The following is an 11,677-nucleotide window of genomic DNA, read 5'->3' on the forward strand; positions in this document are numbered from 1 at the left end:
GAACATGGTGGAAGGAAGGCTGTGGGGCATTTTGTCCTGTCAGTGGCAGCCGTTGATTTTGCAGAGTTGGCTCTGAACCACCAGGGGGCTCTGAGAGCTGCGAGGGGCCAGGGAGGCTGAAAGTCGCGCCCCAGCCAGGCCCGGTCCAGTCCCACAAACCGGCCTTGTCTCCCTTCCCCACCCTGTGCCCACAGTGCCTCTGTTGAGAGACATGAAACCAGCACCAGATAGGTGCTTTGTAATAAGCCCGATGTGAGTGGTGTTATCGCCTAAGGCCAAGATCTGGAGAAGTCACCCAGCTAATGGGCTTGCAAGTAGGCCCAGATTCCTGGCCCTTCACTAATCTGATACACGGCCACCTCTGCCCCGAGGACATATCCAGCCATACAAATTTAATTAACCTGACAGCCCTAGAAACTTAAATTAGATCTAAGGAAGAACTTTCTAGCTTTTTCTTTTTCTTTCTTTTTTTTTTAATTAGAGCTAAAATGGGGCATTCTAGAACAGGGCTTTTCAAGCTGTCATCCATGATCCTTAGTCACAGAATCAATTTAGTGGGTTGACACATCAAGAAAAGAAAAGGAAAGGGACAGAGTAAAAACCATCAGTACATCACAGATGGTGAGGCTGACGTGTGTGTGCCCTGGATCCTGATGGAAATACATTTCTGCCTGTGGATCGTGCTCAGAAATGTCCTGGACAGATTGGGATTATAGTTTAGAGCACTGTAGGTTAGATCGTAAGGTGCTTGGAGGGGGCAGGGGTCTGTTTTCTCTTTCTTTTTATGTTCTCCCGTCCTTAACCCAGTGCTGGTCCATCAGTCAGTCCGTATGGGAGAACTTTCTCCCTACTTCCTTCAGACTAGAAGAAGTCAGAACCCATCCTGCATGTCTTCACAAGGAGGTGAGGGTGGGGGTATTCTCGTGCTTTGCGAGTGAGGAAGAAATCAGAGACACACCAAGCATGTGATAGTTCAGAGTTTGGCTCTGAAGTCTGAGGAAGCTGGGTTTGCATTCTGGGTGTGAGGTGTCCCGGCGCGTGACTTTGGGCAACTTCCTTAACCCTACTTAGCGTCACCTTCTCCGTCTTCAAGCTTGACGTGAGCAGGGTACCTGCCTGAGAGGGATCGTGAGGGTGGGGCGAGAGAACTCGAGGTCAGGGCACTAGCACAGGGCTTGGCCCCTGATGCATTGTCAGCTGCTTTCGTTTTTACAGTGAAGATTAAGAGAGACAGAGTGACTCACGTCGGGTCCACTGCAGGAAGCTGCTGCTGGAGCTTCTGTGATGGCTGTAGATCTCGAACAAACTAGAAGTCCACGCCTGTGGCTCGTCATGCAGGGAAAGGAAGTGAGTGTTGCAAGAGAGCGGGTGTCTGTGTGTGCAGGGAGATGGTTTGACTTTTTTAGATCCCATGTATAAGTGAGATCAGACGGTATGTTATTTTTCTGCACCTGGCTTGTTTCACTTGGTACAATATCCTCCAGCTTCATCCGTGTTGTCACAAATCTGCCTGTGCTGTGTGACTTTGGGCAAGTAGCTTTACCTCTCTGCATCCCATCTGTGAAATGGGCTAATAATACCATCACCACCTGCGAGTTTGTGGAATGTTTGCTGTGAACGCTTCAGCACGTGGGCACTGTCGTCGTTGTCACTAACATTCTCAGCGGAAGGTCTTCCAGGAGGCCTGGCTCTGCCGGTGTTAACAGCTGGGATTGTGTGTGTTGCCAGACCTCAGTATTATTTTCCCTAAAACAAGGGAGAGGCCCCGATGCTACAAACTCCTTTTGGCTCAACCGCTCTGCGTTGTGTGCTGCGTGTTCTCTTTCTTCTGAGGCCTCAGGAGGTGCTGCTGGCTGTGGGGGGCATGGGGGTGAGATCCCACTTTCTGTTAAGGACCCGTAGCCCTCTACCCGATTGGTGTTGGTCCTCATAACCTTTGTTTTTCTTGTTTTGCTTTCCTTGGTTTTATACTCTCTGGGGATCTCCCTTTCTCTAGCCTCTGCCAAACGACTGCAGGCTTTTCTGTGCTTTCTCTAGTGGAATCAGACCAGAAGTATGCCTGGTGGGCTGGAGTTAAGTCTCAGCTTGGCGGAGCCTCACACCCAGGGGAGGCTACGAATAAGGGTGATCGCTTCCCTTCACCATTGGTTTTTAAATTCCGTCTGCGTTTGTCCTTTCCACATTCCCCACCCCAAGCACTTGGGTGCCCGCCCCTGAGGTTGCTCAGGGAAAGCCGCTTGTGACAAGGGGATGACGTTTTCGATTTGTCATAAACTACTTTCTCCCTTTGTTTCCTTTAGGCCTTCGGCTTTAGTCGGAATTTTAAAGGGCTTACCAGAGCTGATCTCAGTGTTATTTTATATTTTGCACGTGAATCTTTGCTAGCCCCCGCCCGTGCAAAAAGTGGAGCTGTGGAGTTCATCTCTGGCCCGCCACTGGTATTTGAGGTTTATCTCCTTGTTCTCTGGGACAGGCATGCATGATGAATTAATTGAGTTGTTTTCAGCCCACTTCCTGCCTAATTGAACACCTGCCCAGCAAATGCTGCCAACGCGCCTGCCTGTTACCTGATTTGCCAGCCGTCCCTGTCGTGTCGGTGTCTTGCTTGTATCAGAAGATTCGGTTTTGTCATTTGCAGTGAGCTGACTATATCCTTCAGAGAACTGCTTTCTTCTTCACTTAATTTAAAGGTGCCAATGTGTCCTCTTTTGGTACAGTCCCTCTGCATTCCCATCTTGCCACTGTCCTCCCAGTTAACATCATTGCTGACTGTCAGCCTCGTGAAAGCTGCTCGAAGACCAGATGCGGAGAGAGGGTTTGTGTGCGTCCTGCATTGATTCTCATGCTCATCTCGCTCTCCCTCGGTCCCCAGACGAAGTTTCTAGCAAGTCATTCTTAATGTAGTGCTCATGGTTTAGAGCTGATGAGAAATATTCTTTTAAGGGAAGGGACCTGGTTTCTTTTTAAATTAAGACTTTGCTTTTTTAGAGCAGTGTGAGGATCACAGCAGTAGTGAGTGGAGGTGCAGAGATTCCCCGCTGCCCCCCTGCCCCCCTCCCCCATGCATGGCCTCCCTCATTATCAACACCCCCCACCAGAGTGGTACACTTGTTACAACTGATGAACCTACACTGACACGTCATCAGGACCGTAGTTTATCCTAATATTCACTCTTGGTGTTGTACATTCTCAGGATTTGGACAGAACGCATAATGACATATTCAACCAGTGACCTGTATCTAGTATGTTCAGTGCCCTAAAAATCTTCTGTGCCCTGCCTGTTCATCTCCCCCCTCCCCCACCCCCTGGCACCACTGATCTTTTTATTGTCTCTATAGTTTTGCCTTTTCCACAGTGTCACAGAGTTGTAATTACAGTACGAGGCCTTCTCAGATTGGCTTCTTTCGTGCAGTAATATGCATTTTAAGTTCCTCCATGTCTTTCCATAGCTGGATAGACCATTTCTTTTCAGTGCTGAACAATATTCCATGGTTCGGATATACCACTGTTTCTTTATCCATTTACCTGCTGAAGAGCATCTTGGTTGCTTCCAAGTTTTGGCAATAAAGCTGCTGTAACTATCCATGTGCAGAAAAACGTAAGTTTTCATATCTTTTAGGTAAATACCAAAGAGTGTGATTGCTGTATCACAGGATGAAAGTATGTTTGGTTTTGTGGAAAACTGTTGAACTGTCTTCCGTCTTCCGGGGCCAGACTATTTTGCGTTCCCACCAGCAGTGAGTGCCAGTTCCCATTGCTGTACATTCTCGCTAGCATTTGGTATCGTCAGTGTTCTAGATTTTGGCAGTTTTAATGGGTGTGTAGTAATGTCTCATTGTTTTAATTCACATTGTCCCAAAGACGTATGATGTGGCAAGACTGTTTTTTAAAGAGTGCTGCCTTTTTGTCACTAGGGACTATGTCTTTCCAGAGAGGAAAATAGTTTTACTAAAAATGAGAGCCAGAGCAGAGAATCCAGTCTTCCCCGATAACAGAAAGCCTTCCTGGTTCATGGTCTATGTTGGGTCTTCTCAGCTGTTTTCTTTGGTCAAAAGTCTCATAGCCGGAAACATGGATTCCAGTGGAGCCCTTTTTTGGGTGTGCTTTTGTTCTTAAAAATATTGTGGAGACACGGGAACCCTTGTTAATTACTTGGTAGAATTGTGTATCTTAATTATCTCTTCCTGGTGTTCTTGGTGTTTCAAAAGGAAGTGTGCTATTGGGGTTCCTTCTGCCCAGATTTGAACTTATTAAAAAATGGAGTGAGACTAGAAAAACATTTATTTTTATAATTCTTTTATCTCCCCATGGTTTTGCATTGCTTTCAGTTTCCTTTTGGTGTTCCTTTGTAGAATTTCATATTTTAAAAATATTTTAGAGGGTACTTCAGAAAGTTACATGTAGAATTACCATAGGACCCAGCAGTTCCACTCTAGGTAGATACGTGGAAGAAATGAAAGCCGGGACTCAAATCTTTACAGATGTTCCTAGCAGCAGTGTTCATAGCACCCACATTCAAATAGCCCAAATGTTCATCAACAGACGAACGGATAAACAGAGTGTGATGGAATGTTATTCTGCCAAAGAAGGGAATGAACTGCAACGTGAAGACACCTCAAAAACATTACGCTATAGGTAGAAAAAGCCAAACACAAAGGGCCAAATACAGTACGATTCCATTTATGTGAAATATCCGGAGTAGGCAGATCCATAGAGATAGCACATGGGTGGTTGCCAGGGGCGGGGGGAAGGGAACATGGGGATCGACCACCTAACGGTACGAGTTTTCTTTTGGGGTGATGAAAATATTTCGGAACTAGGTAGAGGCAGTAGTTGTACGGCATTATGAATGTCCTAAATGCCCCTGAATTCAATGCTTTACCGTAAATAGTTAATTCATGTTACATAAATTTTGCCTCAAGTAAAAAAAAAAAAAAAACAAAGGAGGGGCAGCCCACATGTGTTCTTGCCAAGGGGGGGTTTTCTAGCGACTCCACACAAGAGTGGCGCTCCGGTGAGGCCTTCAGTGCCGCCCGAGCAGGGAGGCGCAGTCCCATCGTCACCGCCCCCCACCCCCCAGCTGCCAGTCCGGTGACCTGCCGGGGCGGAGGCCCGGAGGGTTGCCTCCCCTCTCTCTCAGCCTCTTCCCTCTTCTGTAAAGCAGGCTGAAAAGCAGGCCTCAGCTCACAGGATCGCTATGAGAGTAGGTAAGATAAGGGGTAGAAAGTGCTTGGCACACAGTCAGCACTTAGTAGATATTAACTCTTCATTAATTTAATTAACTTCGGACTTGGGGTCTGAAGAGCAGTTTCTGGACGGATTTTGTTTCTGTGGATGGAGGGAATGAAGTGGACTCAGGAAGAGACGCAAAATGCTGGAAGCAGAGAAATGAGAGTTGACTCAAGCCATCTTGTTTCGGTTTGACTTCAGAGAAAAGGAGGGGAGAAATCCCATTTCCTGGATTCCTTTTAGGAGTCCCACAACCCCTTGCAGCCGGCGAAGCTGGTGAAGGCTCACCTCCACCCCCTAAAACAAGGAACGGGAAGCACTTCGAACAGCGTCCGGCTATTAGGGCTACAGAAGCGTTTGATTAACTTAAGAAGAAGGAAAAGAAGAACCCTAAGTGAATTGTGGCCGTCTTAAGGAGGCAGTGCCGGGGAAGTACCCCCTGCCCACTTCCCTTCCTCACCCCTGCTTCCTCAGACGTGAGCACTCGCTGGGCTGTGCCCGCCTCCAGTCTCCGCGGGACCCTGGGCCGCGGGGTGCATCTCCGTAGGCCGGGGTTTGTGTTTCTGAGTCCTGCTCTCTTCTCAGAAGAAGGGACTTGAGTCATCACCTGGGCCCAGATGAACCTTCCAGCAGCACAGAGGAGCAAGAATACCCGGACCTGAGGAGAGGCTGTCATCACTCAGCTGTAAGGAGCTGAGGGGAGTTGGTGGTGGTGGTGGTGGGGGGGCTAGTCTGACTTTCACCAATGAAGAAATACAGTTTTCAGCTCTCCTAGCATGAAACTGTGGCATGGAGGTCTCTAATTTTAGGATATTACTCGATGGAAACGGGTACATTGATCTCTCTCTGATTCTGTTTGCACTAAACATCTCTATTGCACAATTAGCACCTTGTAATGTAGTGTTCTTTTCTGTTGTCACTTCACAATTTAGTGGCCAAATACTGTCAGCCCTGGTGTAAAAAAAAGAAAGATCCTTGGACTTGGGGTCTGAAGAGCAGTGGCTTAGCAGTGTGTGTATAGGATTTCTACTTAGTTTTGACATTTAATCTGTTTAACTCTCTTCTTTTGGAAATGGCACCCCCCCCCACGCCACTCCTGGAGAGCTGCTTCTCCTCTCTCCACTCTTGGGGCCTGCCGAGTGTCCTTCCTGATTGGTCCCCTGTGCCGTTGTTGGACCGTTGATTGACTTGACTAGGCCAGTCAGGCTCTCTCTGAATTTTTTTTTTTTTTTTTTTTGGTAAAAGGGCAGAATATATTGTGAGGCCCGGAGGTCTCAGAGACTCCCAAGACAGTAATTGCAGCCATGTAATAGGATGTTAAAATGGGGCTTTTCCACAGAGCCCCCAGTACAGGGATATCCTATACCAAAGTGAATGCTAGGCAGCCTCCTCTGTGGAAAATACAAAGGAAAAGCATAGAACTGGGCTTACTACTTTTGGACCCCTCAGCCAGATCAAAGATATTGGGGGGTGGGGGTCAGACTGTGGAGAATGGAGAGGATGTAACAGAGAGATGTCTTTGGGGAAGCTGCCATCTGTCCCTTTGTACCCGCCACCCAGCATGGGACTAAGGACAGCAGAGAGGCCTAGTGGATGTCATGTCAAGCCCATCTCTCAGAAGTTTTGAATGGAGGCCCAAGAGCCTTTCCCTGTGAGGTGGTGAGCCTGGAACAGGGGTCTGGAACCCTGGTCGCTCTGGTTTCCTGTCCGGAGGAGAAAGCTGGCTGGCCAGGGGGCAGGAGGAAGCCACAGGCAGAGAGAAGCAGAGAGAGGGACTGTTCATCTGGGAGCCCACAGATGCCCAACCGCCCTTCCTGTGGTAAAGTTTCTCTTTTGCCTCGGCTCATTGGAGGTGCTTTGTTTAGTTGCTTATAACCAAGAGTCCCAAATAGTGAAATTGCGGTCTTCAGCCACCACTGAGCTGCTCTCAGCTCATCTTTTTTCTCATGTGTAAAATGGTAGCAATAATCGGCTCACACTTACTGGAATGTTCAGATGAAATAACACATCTGTGAAAACTTTGGGGGAATCGTAACATAGGAGGCAGGGAGGCCGTGAAAAGCTTTGTGATTATTTTATTAACTACTTGACACTAATGAGTTGATTGATCTGAATGCTGTTTGTTTCTTCGTTTAACTTAAACATTCTTTTAGAAACAAATGATGCCATTAGCCTGTTCTTTTTTTTTTTTTAAGACTTATTTATTTATTTGAGAGAGTGCAAGCATGAGCGGGAGGGGCAGAGGGAAAAGGAAAGAGAATCTCAAGCCAACTCCATGCCCAGCAAGGGGCTCGACCTCACGACCCTGAGATCATGACCCGACCTGAAACCAAGAGTCAGAGGCTTAACTGACTGAGCCACCCAGGTGTCCACATGTTCCTTTTTTTAAATCACGGAATTAAAACAACCTTGACCTGACTTAGCTATTCGTAGGCAGGAAGCGAGTGGGTCTTGATAAGGTAGGGCCTTTTCAAGCCTAAAAAAAAGCTTTCTCGGAGGTGAGCTCTAATTATGTCTTGGTGAGCACCGAGTATGGACTCTGTATCAGATGGCTTGTTCCCCACGCTTCTGTGCTAGAGAAACTCGTGCTGAAATTCTAGAGTGATGGCACATTTATTTGACTTTGAAGTTAAGTAGCCTTGGGTTTGAATCCTCATGTTGGCACTTACTAGCCTGTCTTTGAGCCTCTATCTTGTCATCTGTAAAATGGGAATAATAATCCCAACCCTGCAGATTGAGAATTATAGGAAATGATGTATTTAAAGTCCTTAACTGTGCCTTGTATGTGGTAAGTGCTGAATAAATGCAGCTGTTACTATTAAAAATGATAGTTTAGTAACAGTTGCAACCGAAGGGGGTGGGACTAGAAAATATGAATCTGAATTTGTCATTTAATGACAAAATCAAATAATCAGTATGAAAATCAATTTATCAACCACTCTTGGGTCTCCTCTGTGCCAGGGGTGGGGGTGCGGTGGATTGGTACGTGTGTCACACCGTTCCTGTCTCCTGGGAGAACAAGTCACGAACATATAGAAAAAACAGGTAACACGCAAGGCGTTGGGCTGTGGAGGATGGCAGAGGCTTGGAAGCAGGGAGGCATCGCCAGAAGGCCTAGAGCTGATGGAAAGAAGAGGCAAGAGAAGTGGTGTAAAGAACTAAACATTGAGGGTGATCTTTGGAAGAGGCCAGATGATACATACACATTATGCCTCCTTTGCCCTGTTTCATTTTTTCCTTTGTCTTCCTGATTCCATCCCAGACCCACTTCATGTTTCTGGTCATGATGGCGAAGATCCACACCCATGGCATGTTCTAGTTTAACATTTTCTTGAAGAGTCATTTTCTCCGTGAACAATTGGCTGTCAGTGATCAGAATTCTCCTAGCAGAGTCTGCCTCCCCCACCTCCCGCTTGCTCTGCCTTATCTTAGTTTCTTGCAATGTAGGTGGCCTTTTCGGGAGTTTTATCATGTGGAATCACGGGCGTTCGTTCAGCAGATGTTTGTTAAGCACCTACTATAAGCAGCAGGCAGGGCAGTGTGCTAGGAAGGCCTGGGGAGTAGAAAGATGGATGAGACCGGGTGGTCCCTGCTGCGGGGTGGCTCACTTAGTAGAGAAAACAGATGGGCAGATGGACTCTAATTAAATGTGATTAGTGCTTTATGTTGGTCAGATAAGGAAAGACATTTGGCAGGAGCCCCAAGTCCCCAAGTCCTCCGTCAACCGCTGGCTGCTCTGCTTGGTTCACGAAGCCTGTCCACCTCCCCAAGCGCAGTCTGCAGAAATGCCTTCTTTATTAGGGTCTGCAGTCCTGATGCGAAATTTCTCTGCATGGGTCCCTGCTCGGCAAAGTGTTTCAGTGAAGGTTCTTTGGTCACACACCCAAATCCTCCTCCAGGCACAGAAGGTCTAGATGGAAAGAGAACGTCTAGACCCATGAGTCTGATCTCTTCCTGTCCAACCACAGACTTACACCCGCACTCCCCCCCACCCCCCAGGCTTCCCTGCCTCAGAAATGACACCGTCATCAAGCCTGGGGCCTGAGAGCCGCTGTGCCACCTCCCTCCCCCTCCCCCCTATCTGTTTAGTCACCAAGTCCCCTCAGTTCTGTCTCCTCCTCCTTCTCCACTGCCACCACCCCAGCCCGAGCCACCAACTCCACCTGTGGCTCCTGACTCCAGTTACTGGTTACTGGTTTCTGAAAGTGATTTAGAGGTCTTTACCAGCCCAGGAAGGGAGGGAGCGAGGGAGGAAGGAGGGAGAATGGAGGCCATTAGAGTGGAGTGCATGTAATAAGGCTGAGTTTTACTTTGTGAAATACTGTAATAATAGGCTACAGAAAAGGAGGACTAAAGTTGCTAAGGGTTTTACATATATTGACTAATTTATCCCCACAGCAACCTGTGCAGGAAGCATCATTATTATTATTGCTGTTTTTCAGGTGAGGAAACAGGCTCAGAGAAGTTGAGAAACTGGCTGAGGGTCACAGAGAATGTCAGGGTACCAGCCAGGCTGACCTGCCACGCATAGCCTTTGTGTGCACGTGCACTTGTGTGTGTGTGTGTGTGTGTGTGTGTGTGTATGTGTACGTACATATGCACTGGGTTGCAGAATAAAGTGTCTTTCTTATTCTGTAAGTTACGATAAAAAGAAGTTGGAAAGTTTCTGTTCGACAGACATCTGTACTTTCACTCTGAGCTGTGGCCACAATAAATAACTCTTATGGTGCAGATTGAATGATGCTTCTCTCTAGCAGGGTCACATGCTCTCGGGAGAGATACGGTCTGTGTCCTCGCAAGGCCTGTGCAGCCTGGTCCCAGCTGGCCTCTTGAGCCTTATAGCTCTTTCTGTCTCATGGGATTTGAGACCCCTTGGGACCTCAGCATGTGCTCCCCTGACCTCTTGGATTCAGTCAGACCCTTCATGACCTGCCCCCTGACACCCTGGACTGCAAGTTCACAGCACTTACTACGTCTATAAAGAAACAGTTCCTTCTTCGCTAGGTGTCTCTCTGGCGCAGGGTCACATAGGACCAGCTCATCCCTAGTCCGGAGGGCAGGGTCTGGCTTGTCAGCCGGTGGATGCTTACTGGGTGGTCTATTAGCTATGGATGGTAAAGAAAGACCGGGCTCTCATTTTTGGCTGCATTGACTATATCTATCAAAATATTCCTTACTCTCTTTTTCCTATCTAAGCTTTCTAGAAAGCATTTCTTTAATTGGCCATGTTATTTCTGTAGATGGTTCAGAATCTTTTGAGTGGGTTTTTTATTTTTTTGTTTGTTTGAAATTGTGTTTTAATCCAGCGGATTCCCAATGTTCTGTTCTAACTGGATGAAGAGTTGCTGGCCCCTATCTGTGGGGCGGGCCCTCCAGTCCCTGTACAGATGGGCAGTGTGATCTTGTGAAAGAGTTCTAGACCCCCAGGTCAATAGGTAGAGGCCTTGGCTACACCATTTCTCTGCAATTCAGCCATAGGACTGCTTCCTGGTTCATAAAATGGGGGTGATGACAGCATACCCACCTCCAACTGGGCTGATCGTGGCAGTCAGGGGAGAGAAATTGTGTGAAAGGTACAGGACATAGCAGTGTTGGCTGTTGGTTTTTCCTCTTCCTTCTTACTTGGATCTCCCTGTGCTTGACAATGTTCCTCTGTTACTGGAGAGACCCTGCAGGCCCGGTGGTATCAGGCCCAACCAAGGTCAAAGGCAGTTCTCTCATCTGTTGAGCGAGTGTTGCCTGGGCCAAAGCCATTCAAATTCTTTCTCCGTGTTTGTGTACTGGTGATTTTTTAAACCTTGGTGTTTGACCTTGGGGACTCTGTGGCCAAGACGAGTGCAATGGCAACTCTGCCTCCCGCTTTGGCCCTGATATCATAACTACAGCGATAATAATTACAGCTTTTGTTGAGTATCTGCCGTACATCAGATGTGTGCTCAGAACGTCTGTGATGCATTACTTCTCCTCTTACCCACTTTGGGAAGTAGGTGGTAGGCTCCTCATTTTGCTGAAGAGGAAACTGAGGTCCACTGAGTTCAAGAAACTGGCCAAGATCTTCTAATTGGAGTTCTGTATAGGACACCATTCTCGTTTTAGTTACAACTACCCTATTACTACTACTACTACTACTACTACTACTACTACTACTTCTTCTTCTTCTTCTTCTTCTTCTTCTTCTTCTCCTCCTCCTCCTCCTCCTCCTCCTCCTCCTCCTTCTTCTTTTTTTTTTTTTTAAACTCAGTAATGACTATGAGCTCCTTGAGAGCAACTTTGACTAGCTGTGTTTTGTCTGTTTTCTATGGTCTGTGTTCTGGATTGCTGTAGCCCAGGTTTTCCTGGGGGAGCCACTTGCTCAAGAGGCCTGGTTCTCGGCCAGCCTCCCCATCCCTGTGGTGGGGCGCTGCAGGGCTCTGCTTGGCTCTGGAGGTGCTTCCTGCCGCCCCCCCCC

At 47.6% G+C, this 11,677-nt stretch overlaps 1 protein-coding gene across 2 annotated transcripts in view; it reads left to right on the plus strand.

The window, feature by feature from the left end:
* Window positions 1–11,677, plus strand: part of SMCO4 (single-pass membrane protein with coiled-coil domains 4) — a 61,273-nt gene that overhangs the window by 17,883 nt on the left and 31,713 nt on the right. The window contains exon 1 of one of the 2 annotated variants that reach the window (XM_040630999.1): window positions 5,180–5,914. The exons of the other annotated variant lie outside the window; for it this stretch is intronic. The gene's annotated coding sequence lies outside the window, so the exon portion shown is untranslated. Of the gene's footprint in view, window positions 1–5,179; window positions 5,915–11,677 lie in introns of those variants that run through there. 2 annotated transcript variants of the gene reach the window in all.

This window comes from Ursus maritimus, unplaced genomic scaffold (genome assembly GCF_017311325.1).
Source record: "Ursus maritimus isolate PB19 unplaced genomic scaffold, ASM1731132v1 scaffold_16, whole genome shotgun sequence".
In the NCBI taxonomy this organism is placed as follows: Eukaryota; Metazoa; Chordata; class Mammalia; order Carnivora; family Ursidae; genus Ursus; species Ursus maritimus.